Genomic DNA, 10,759 nt, shown 5'->3' on the forward strand with positions numbered 1-10,759 from the left:
CCACATACGGAGAGTCCGCTGCTGACATGGCAAGATCTGACGGACCAGCATTACTTGAATGACGTTCATAAGATCGATGCCCTTCTCGGGAAGGCTTCGGATGCGACTTTGCAGAGTCTGCACTTCATTGATGGATCCCCAGTCCAATCCCTTATTGATCCATGAAGCGAGCTGAATTGGAGGGCCGGGTCGGAACGCGGGTGTAGCCGCCCACTTGGAGACCCGCGGCTCGTTGATATAAAACCACCCCTGCTACCATAGGCCGGGAGATTTGGCGAAAGATCCTTCGGGCCAAACCGCGCCGGCCAACTTTCCTATTATGACGCTGCCGCACTCCGCCTGCTCCTCCTCTGCCACCTGCAGCCTCACACCAAAGTGCGGAGGAGTCCGGAGTAAGGCCTCACACGTGACGATAAATGTCGAAATGATGAGAACGGAGTCCGGGGCTAGATCATGAAAATGTAACCCATAGTAGAACATGAGCCCCCGGACGAAGGGGTTAAGCGCGAACCCTAGCCCGTGAAGGAAGTGGGATACAAATACTACCCTCTCGCCAGATCTGGGGGTTAGTATGACTTTCCCTTGTGCCAGAAGCCGATGAAAGATTTCCGGGGTCAGATACCTCGCTACGCGGAGCTTCGCAATATCCTCCTCTATGATAGAAGAAGCCACCCACCGGCCCTGACGGTTGGATCCGGACATGACTAGGGCTGGTGGCGATTGGAACCTGAGGGTTGGAACTTGGGGTGGCTGGGGTTGAGGAAGGAGCTAGCGCAATGGAAGAAGACGAGACTAAGTCTCTATATAAAGGCATCGAATATTGGGCGTCTCCCCTGGGTCTCTAAACTTACCTATCACCAAGGAGTTGTACCCAGGGGACGGTTGAGTTACCTATGCAGCATTGATGAAAATCCCGTAAATAAGGGAACACGATCTCTGCCTTGACAAGACGTGCCAATAAAACCGCGCCCCAAGACGTGGGGCGGCTCGCTAGCAAACGGTTGGAAATAGCAAACCAGGCAGGCGTGATACGATGTCATGAATAGTTATCAACAAGTTGGGCTCATGGGGCATTGTATTCTCCGCAAATATATACACAGGTCCAGATATACTTATTTCATCCAAAGACTATTCTGGAGTTCGGAAGGAAGGAACCCGCCTTGCAATGCCGAAGACAAAATCTGCGCGCCGGACTCCTCGTCATTGAAGCCAGGTTCAGGGGCTACTGAGGGAGTCCTAGACTAAGGAGATCCGCCGGTTTTGACATCGACAGCTCACGGAGGCAAGGCCGGTGCGCCGCCCCGTCCCCCTCTTCCCCGAGCGCCACGCCGGCCTCGGCCTCGCCCCTCCCCTTCCTCTCATGACCGGCTCCACCGCCGTGGGCTCTTGGGAAGGAGGGACGCGCTGTCGAGCAGAGACCCTTGCCGCCACCGTCAAAGGGCCGGCGCCTCCTGTCGCCATGGCAGATGAAAGAGCGGAGCCGAGGTGGAAGGAAAGAGATGATGCAATATTGTGGGGTGCCATCCCCCTGCCCCTTCTTATAAAGGGGCGGGGTCGGGGCTCGGTCACCCCACTCAGCCAATCCGACCATGTGGGGGCGTAGAGAATCGAGGCCGATCCGCTGCTCTAGTCTGCAGCGGCCTGTTTCCCCACCCCGTCATTCAAAGCCCGCACCCGCCGCCTACCATCTTCAGAGCATGGGGGACACATGGCGAGCGAGCGGAAATCGAGGGGACGGGTGAGGCGATCGTTCTCCGCCCCGTGATCGTGGGGCACGGACGCCTTGAAGACCATGACCCGACTCCACTCAGTAAATGAGTCGCGCCTCTGCGTTTTCCACTTTTTTATGGGGAAGGTGCGAGCTACCTCTTTACCACGATGTGATGCATGCGTGCGGAAACCTCCCCACGCATGATCCCCACGTCATGCATGACCCCCCCACGTCGCGCGTTCAACGCGGGTCGTGGGGAAGCACAACGGACGGAAAGTTACTGCGGTAAAAATCAGCCCCACCTGCCCGCGCACCGTTCTGGGCCTAGCCCAACAACGCGTCGCGCTTATATGTGGCCTAGGCCCAGGGGCTCCCGTCGGTGTACAAAAGTATGGGCTCTCCTTTTGCACCCCTTTACTTGTGCGCGGGCAGTCAGAGCCACGCCCACGGCCGCACTAAGCAGGGCAGAGGAGGGATGCCAGAGCACAAGACAGCTAGAGCAACGCCAAGACCAGGGGCGCAAAGAGAGCAAGGGGGCGAGGTGGACTCCCCCGACAAGACTCTTGATGGGGTGGTTTCCACGGCCCCGGCAAGATCCTTGCCGGGGCAACTTGCCTGACGCCCGCAGAGCGTGCCACCCTTGAGCCCAAGGGTTCCCGACACCATCAACCACATCGGAACCAAGGCCCGGGAGGAACCTCCATGGTGGCATGCAGATCTTTGTAGAGATCATAAATACACAAGATCAGATGAGAATCAGAAGATGACGATCCTTGGCGAGATCCTTCCCAAGGAAATCCACGAGACCCCCGGCAAGATCCTTGCCGGGGACGACCGCGGTGCCGCAGCGGGACCCTTGTCGGGCCCTCGGCAAGACCCTTGCCGAGGACACCTGCGGGGCCGCAGCCAGGCCTGCGCTTGCCAAGACTCCACCGCCGCTCCCGTGCAGTTACTAGCTCGACCAGCTAGGCAGGCATCTGCGTGGCAGCACGCGGCCTCTACACCAACTCAGCAAGCACCTGCGTGGTGGCATGAAGATCTTCATGAAGGCTCCACCACCGCGCCAGCCTAGCAACCGGCCAACGTGGCGCTACAACGCCTCGTCAGCTCGGACGCGCGTCGGAGCCAGGCGAGGCGGCGACAGCTGGGACGAGCTTCCTTGCCGTCCCCGATAAAGCAAGAGGGGCACGTCGGCAGCGCATTAAATGCGTTTGTCCGACGATGCCAGAGGATAGACTCAGCCACTGTACACCTTTCCACCTCCTCTGTGCCACTGTGGCGACCCCTTTCATCTATAAAAGGAGGACCGAGGCGTACTGGAGAGGGATTCAGATCTTTTGGACTAGAGAGACATCGCAGCTAGTTCAAAAACACAAGAACACTCAAATATACACCAAAGCAGGACTAGGGTTTTATGCATCTCCGTGGCCCAAACCAGGATAAACAATTTACGTGCTGACCGCCAGACCCGCTCTTTGCACAACCCCGCGCCCGCCAACCGTTGAAGGGATCCCAGTGACCCCATAGGTGTCGTTTCCCACCGACAACAATGCATTCCCTTAGGCCCAAATATGGTGAAGTGTCATGTAGTCGATGTTCACATGACACCACTAAGGGAATCACAACATACATACTATCAAAATATCAAACACATATCAAATTCACATGATTACTTGCAACATGATTTATCCCGTGACCTCAAGAACAAAAGTAACTACTCACAAATAATAAACATGCTCATGATCAGAGGGGTATTAATATGCATAATGGATATGAACATATAATCTTCCACCAAATAAACCATATAGTAATCAACTACTAGATGTAATCAACACTACTAGTCACCCCCCCAACAACAATCTATAGTTTCGGTAACAAGATTGCATACAAGAGATGAACTAGGGTTTGAGATGAGATGGTGCCAGTGAAGATGTTGATGGAGATTTCCCTCCCCAAGATGGGATAGTTGTTGGTGATGATGATGACGATGATTTCCCCCTCCGGGAGGGAAGTTCCCTCGGCAGAATCGCTCCGCCGGAGGGCAAAGTGCTCCTGCCCAAGTTCCGCCTCGAGGCGGTGGCGCTTCGTCCTGAAAGTCCTCCTATATTTTTTCTAGGTCAAAACCACATATATACCAGAAGATGGGCACTTGAGGTGGGCCGAGGAGGCCACAACCCACTAGGGTGCGCCAGGGGGGCCTGGCGCGCCTAGGTGGGTTGTGCCCACCTGGTGGTCCCCCTCTGGTGTTTATTGACTCCAATATTTCTTAAATATTCCACCGTAAAGTTTCAGCCCATTTGGAGTAGTGGAGAATAGGTGGCCTGACGTAGCTTTTCTAGGTCCAGATTTCCAGCTGCCAGAATTCTCCCTCTTGGTGTGTTCCTTGCAAATTATGAGAGAAAAGGCATTAGAATTACTCCAAAAAGCATTATTATGGATAAAAATATTATAAATAATAGTAAGAAAACATGATGCAAAATGGACGTATCACCATGCCTCGCGGTCCTCCCGCGCCATAGCCGAGCTCACCACCCCTGGCTCTGGCGGACCGAGGTCGACCGGACGTGCGCCGAAGGGGAAATTGAGCCTAGCCGCCGTGCCGTGGTAGCGGACCTGCCACCGGTCGTACTCCATGGCCATGAGCTCGACCGTGTGGAATCTACCGAGGCACCGACAGGTGTGGGACTCCCGATTAGTAATCTCGGCGACCCACATCCCCCATCGCCACTGCCGGACCCGAAGGTAGGACCTCGTCGCCTGCCGGGTCCGAGGAAGGACGGGGAAGTCCTTGAACAGACGTAGGGGCGCGGCAGCGAGCATATCTGGGGACCGGTGACGGCTGCTACCTCTTGAGCACTGCGTTGGTTTTCCCTTGAAGAGGAAAGTGTGATGTAGCAAAGTAGTGTAAGTATTTCCCTCAGTTTTTGAGAAACAAGGAATCAATCAGTAGGAGACTACACGCAGTTCCCTCGTACCTACACAAACAAATAAGAACCTCACAACCAACGCGATAAAGGGGTTGTCAATCCCTTCATGGTCACTTATGAGAGTGAGATTTGATAGAGATAATAATAATAAGATAAATATTTTTGGTATTTTTATGATATAGATTGGAAAATAAAGATTTCCAAATAAAATAGATTGGAAACTTATATGATAAAAGATAGACCCGGGGGCCATAGGTTTCCCTAGTGGCTTCTCTCAAGATAGCATAAGTATTACGGTAGGTGCACAAATTACTGTCAAGCAATTGATAGAAAAGTGCATAATTATGAGAATATCTAGGCATGATCATGTATATAGGCATCACGTCCGCGACAAGTAGACCGAAACGATTCTGCATCTACTGCTATTACTCCACACATCGACCGCTATCCAGCATGCATCTAGAGTATTACGTTCATAAGAACAGAGTAATGCATTAGGCAAGATGACATGATGTAGAGGGATAAACTCAAGCAATATGATACAAACCCCATCTCTTTATCCTCGATGGCAACAATACAATACGTGCCTTGCTGCCCCTGCTGTCACTGGGAAAGGACACCGCAAGATTGAATCCAAAGCTAAGCACTTCTCCCATTGCAAGAAAGATCAATCTAGTAGGCCAAACCAAACTGATAATTCGAAGAGACTTGCAAAGAGAACCAATCATACATAAAAGATTTCAGAGAAGAATCAAATATTGTTCGTAGGTAAACTTGATCTTAAACCCACAATTCATCGGATCTTGACAAACACACCTCAAAAAGAGTTACATCAAATAGATCTCCAAGAAGATGGAGGAGAACATTGTATTGAGATCCAAAGAGAGAGAAGAAGCCATCTAGCTAATAACTATGGACCCGAAGGTCTGAGGTCAACTACTCACACATCATCGGAGAGGCTATGGTGTTGATGTAGAAGCCCTCCGTGATCGATGCCCCCTCCGGCGGAGCTCCGGAAAAGGCCCCAAGATGGGATCTCTTGGGTACAGAAGGTTGCGGCGGTGGAAATAGGGTTTCGTGGTGCTCCTGGATGTTTTCGGGGTATATGGATATATATAGGAGGAAGAAGTAGGTCGGTGGAGCCACGAGGGGCCCCCGAGGGTGGAGGGCGCGCCCAAGGGGGTAGGCGCGCCCCCTGCCTCGTGGAATCCTCGTTTGTTGCTTGACGTCCACTCTAAGTCCCCTAGATCATGTTTGTTCCAAAAATAACTCTCCCGAAGGTTTCATTCTGTTTGGATTCCGTTTGATATTCCTTTTCTGCGAAACACCGAAATAGGCAAATTTTTTTTAGCAATTTGCACTAGGCCTTGGGTTAGTAGGTTAGTCCCAAAAATAATATACAAGTGTATAAATAAGCCCATTAACATCCAAAACATATAATGTAATAGCATGGAACAATAAAAAATTATAGATACGTTGGAGACGTATCAAGCATCCCCAAGCTTAATTCCTGCTCGTCCTCGAGTAGGTAAATGATAAAAAACAGAATTTTTGATGTGGAATGCTGCCTAGCATAATTCTCAATGTAATTTTCTTTATTGTGGCATGAATGTTCAGATCCGAAAGATTCAAGACAAAAGTTTAATATTGACATAAAAACAATAATACTTCAAGCATACTAACTAAGCAATCATGTCTTCTCAAACTAACATGGCAAAAGAAAGTTCATCCCTACAAAATCATATAGTTTGGTCATGCTCCATTTTCATCACACAAGAATGCTCTTATCTTGCACAACCCCGATGACAAGCCAAGCAATTGTTTCATACTTTAGTAATCTCAAACTTTTTTCAACTTTCACGCAATACATGAGCGTGAGCCATGGATATAGCACTATGGGTGGAATAGAATAATGATAGGGGGTTATGTCGAGAAGACAAAAAAGGAGAAAGTCTCACATCGACGTGGCTAATCAATGGGCTAGAGAGATGCCCATCAATTGATGTCAATGCAAGGAGTAGGGATTGCCATGCAACGGATGCACTAGAGCTATAAATGTATATAAGCTCAACAAAAGAAAGTCAGTGGGTGTGCATCCAACTTGCTTGCTCACGAAGACCTAGGGCATTTGAGGAAGCCCATTGTTGGAATATACAAGCCAAGTTCTATAATGATAAATTCCCACTAGTATATGAAAGTTACAAAACAAGAGACTCTCTATCATAAAGATCATGGTGCTACTTTGAAGCACAAGTGTGGAAAAAGAGGATAGTAGCATTGTCCCTTTTTATTTCTTTTCTCTTTTTTTGGGCCTTCCTTTTTTTATTTGGCCTTTCTCCTTTTTTTTATTTGGGACAATGCTCTATAATGATGATCATCACACTCTATTTATTTACAACTCAATGATTACAACTCGATACTAGAACAAAATATGACTCTATATGAATGCTTCCGGTGGTGTACCAGGAAAGCAGTGAATCAAGAGTGACATGTATGATAAATTATCCATGGTGGCTTTGCCACAAATACGATGTCAACTACATGATCATGCAAAGCAATATGACAATGATGAAGCGTGTCATAAATGAGGCGGTGGAAAGTTGCATGACAATATATCTCGGAATGGCTATGGAAATGCCATAATAGGTAGGTATGGTGGCTGTTTTGAGGAAGATATAAGGAGGTTTATGTGTGACAGAGCGTATCATATCACATGGTTTGGATGCACCGGCGAAGTTTGCACCAACTATCAAGGTGATAAAGGGCAATGCACGATACCGAAGAGGCTAGCAATGATGGAAGGTGAGAGTGCGTATAATCCATGGACTCAACATTAGTCATAAAGAACTCATATACTTATTGCAAAAATCTACAAGTCATCAAAAACCAAGCACTACGCGCATGCTCCTAGGGGGATAGATTGGTAGGAAAAGACCATCGCTCGTCCCCGACCGCCACTCATAAGGAAGACAATCTAAGAACACCTCATGTTTCAAATTTGTTACACAACGATTACCATACGTGCATGCTATGGGACTTGCAAACTTCATCACAAGTATTTCTCAAATTCATAACTACTCAACTGGCACATTCTAATATCACCACCTTTATATCTCAAAACAATTATCAAGTATCCAACTTCTCATAGTATTCAATGCACTTTCTATGGTAGTTTTTATTATACCTATCTTGGATGCCTATCATATTAGGACTAATCTCATAACCAAGGCAAATTACCATGATGTTCTAAAGGACTCTCAAAATAATATAATTGAATCATGAGAGATCAATAATTTCTATAAAATAAAACCACCACCGTGCTCTAAAATATATAAGTGAAGCACTACAGCAAAATTATCTGGCTCAAAAGATATAAGTGAAGCACATAGAGTATTCTAATAAATTCCAATTCATGTGTGTCTCTCCCAAAAGGTGTGTACAGAAAATATGATTGTGGTAAACTAAAAAGGAAAGACTCAAATCATACAAGACGCTCAAAGCAAAACACATATCACGTGGTGAATAAAAATATAGCCTCAAGTAAAGTTACCGATAGAAGATGACGAAAGAGGGGGTGCCTTCCGGGGCATCCCCAAGCTTAGGCTTTTGGTTGTGCTTGAATTTTACCTTGGGGTGCTTTGGGCATCCCCAATCTTAGGCTCTTGCCACTCCCTATTCCATAATCCATCAAATCTTTACCCAAAACTTGAAAACTTCACAACACAAAACTTAAATAGAAAATCTCATGAGCTCCGTTAGTATAAGAAAACAAATAACCACTTAAGGTACTGTAATGAACTAATTCTTTATTTATTTTGGTGTTAAACCTACTGTATTCCAACTTCTCTATGGTTCATAACCTCTGATACTAGCCATAGATTCATCAAAATAAGCAAACAACACACGAAAAACAGAATCTGTCAAAAACAGAACAGCCTGTAGTAATCTGTAGGTTTCTAATACTTCTATAATCCCAAAAATTCTAAAATAAATTGATGGACGTGAGGAATTTATCTATTAATCATATGCAAAAATAATCAACCTAATCGCACTCTCCAGTAAAAAATGGCAGCAAATCTCGTGAGCGCTAAAGTTTTTGTTTTTACAGCAAGATTACTAAAACTTCCCCCAAGTCTTCCCAAAGGTTCTACTTGGAACAAACACTAATTAAAAGCATAAAACCACATCTAAACATAGGCTAGATTAATGATTTATTACTAAACAGAACCAAAAATCAAGGAACAAAAATAAAATTGGGTTGCCTCCCAACAAGCGCTATCGTTTAACACCCCTAGCTAGGCATAAAAGCAAGAATAGATCTATGTATTATCATCTTTGTTATGCAATCCATAAGTGGCTCTCATAATAGATTCATAAGGTAATTTAATTTTCTTTCTAGGAAAGTGTTCCATGCCTTCCCTTAACGGAAATTTTAATCTAATATTTCCTTCTTTCATATCAATAATCGCACCAATCGTTCTAAGGAAAGGTCTGCCAAGAATAATGGGACATGTAGGATTGCAATCTATATCAAGAACTATGAAATCTACGGGCACATAATTCCTATTTGCAACAATAAGAACATCATTAATTCTTCCCATAGGTTTTTTAATAGTGGAATCCGCAAGGTGCAAATTTAAAGAACAATCATCAAACTCACGGAAACCTAACACATCACACAAAGTTTTCGGAATCGTGGAAACGCTAGCACCCAAATCACATAAAGCATAGCATTCATGATCTTTAATTTTAATTTTAATAGTGGGTTCCCACTGCTACATCTTGACCTTGCGTTGGTTTTCCCCGAAGAGGAAGGGATGATGCAACAGAGTAGCGTAAGTATTTCCCTCAGTTTTTGAGAACCAAGGTATCAATCCAGTAGGAGGCCACGCTCAAGTCCCTCGTACCTGCACAAAACGATAGCTACTCGCAACCAACGCGATTAGGGGTTGTCAATCCCTTCACGGTCACTTACGAGAGTGAGATCTGATAGATATAATATTTGGTATTTTTGGTATAAAGGTGCAAAGTAAAAAGTAATAGCAAAGTAAAAAAGCAAAGCAAGATTAAAGTGATGGAGATTGATATGATGATAATAGACCCGGGGGCCATAGGTTTCACTAGTGGCTTCTCTCAAGAGCATAAGTATTCTATGGTGGGTGAACAAACTACTGTTGAGCAATTAACAGAATTGAGCATAGTTATGAGAATATCTAGGCATGATCATGTATATAGGCATCACGTCCGTGACAAGTAGACCGAAACGATTCTGCATCTACTACTATTACTCCACTCATCGACCGCTATCCAGCATGCATCTAGAGTATTAAGTTAAAAACAGAGTAACGCCTTAAGCAACATGACATGATGTAGAGATATAAATTCATGCAATATGAAATAAACCCCATCTTGTTTTCCTCGATGGCAACGATGCAATACGTGCCTTGCTGCCCCTTCTGTCACTGGGTAAGGACACCGCAAGATCGAACCCAAAGCTAAGCACTTCTCCCATGGCAAGAACTACCAATCTAGTTGGCCAAACCAAACGGATAATCCGAAGAGACTTGCAAAGATAACCAATCATACATAAAAGAATTCATAGAAGATTCAAATATTATTCATAGATAGACTTGATCATAAACCCAGAATTCATCGGTCTCAACAAACACACCGCAAAAAGAAGATTACATCGAATAGATCTCCACAAGAGAGGGGGAGAACTTTGTATTGAGATGCAAAGAGAGAAGAAGCCATCTAACTACTAACTATGGACCCAAAGGTCTGAGGTAAACTACTCACACTTCATCGGAGAGGCTATGATGATGTAGAAGCCCTCCGTGATGACGGCCCTCCTCCGGCGGAGCTCCAGAACAGGCCCCAAGATGGGATCTCGTGGATACAGAACGTTGCGGCGGTGGAATTAGGTTTTTGGCTCCTGTTCTGATCGTTTGGGGGTATGTAGGTATATATAGGAGGAAGGAGTACAGTGGTGGAGCACCGAGGGGCCCACGAGGCAGGGGGCGCGCCCTAGGGGTGGGGGGGGGGCGCCCCCACCCTCGTGGCTTCCTCTTTGACCCCTTGGAGTAGGGTCGAAGTCTCCTGGATCACGTTCGGTGAGAAA

This window comes from Triticum urartu, chromosome 6 (assembly GCF_003073215.2).
Source record: "Triticum urartu cultivar G1812 chromosome 6, Tu2.1, whole genome shotgun sequence".
In the NCBI taxonomy this organism is placed as follows: domain Eukaryota; kingdom Viridiplantae; phylum Streptophyta; class Magnoliopsida; order Poales; family Poaceae; genus Triticum; species Triticum urartu.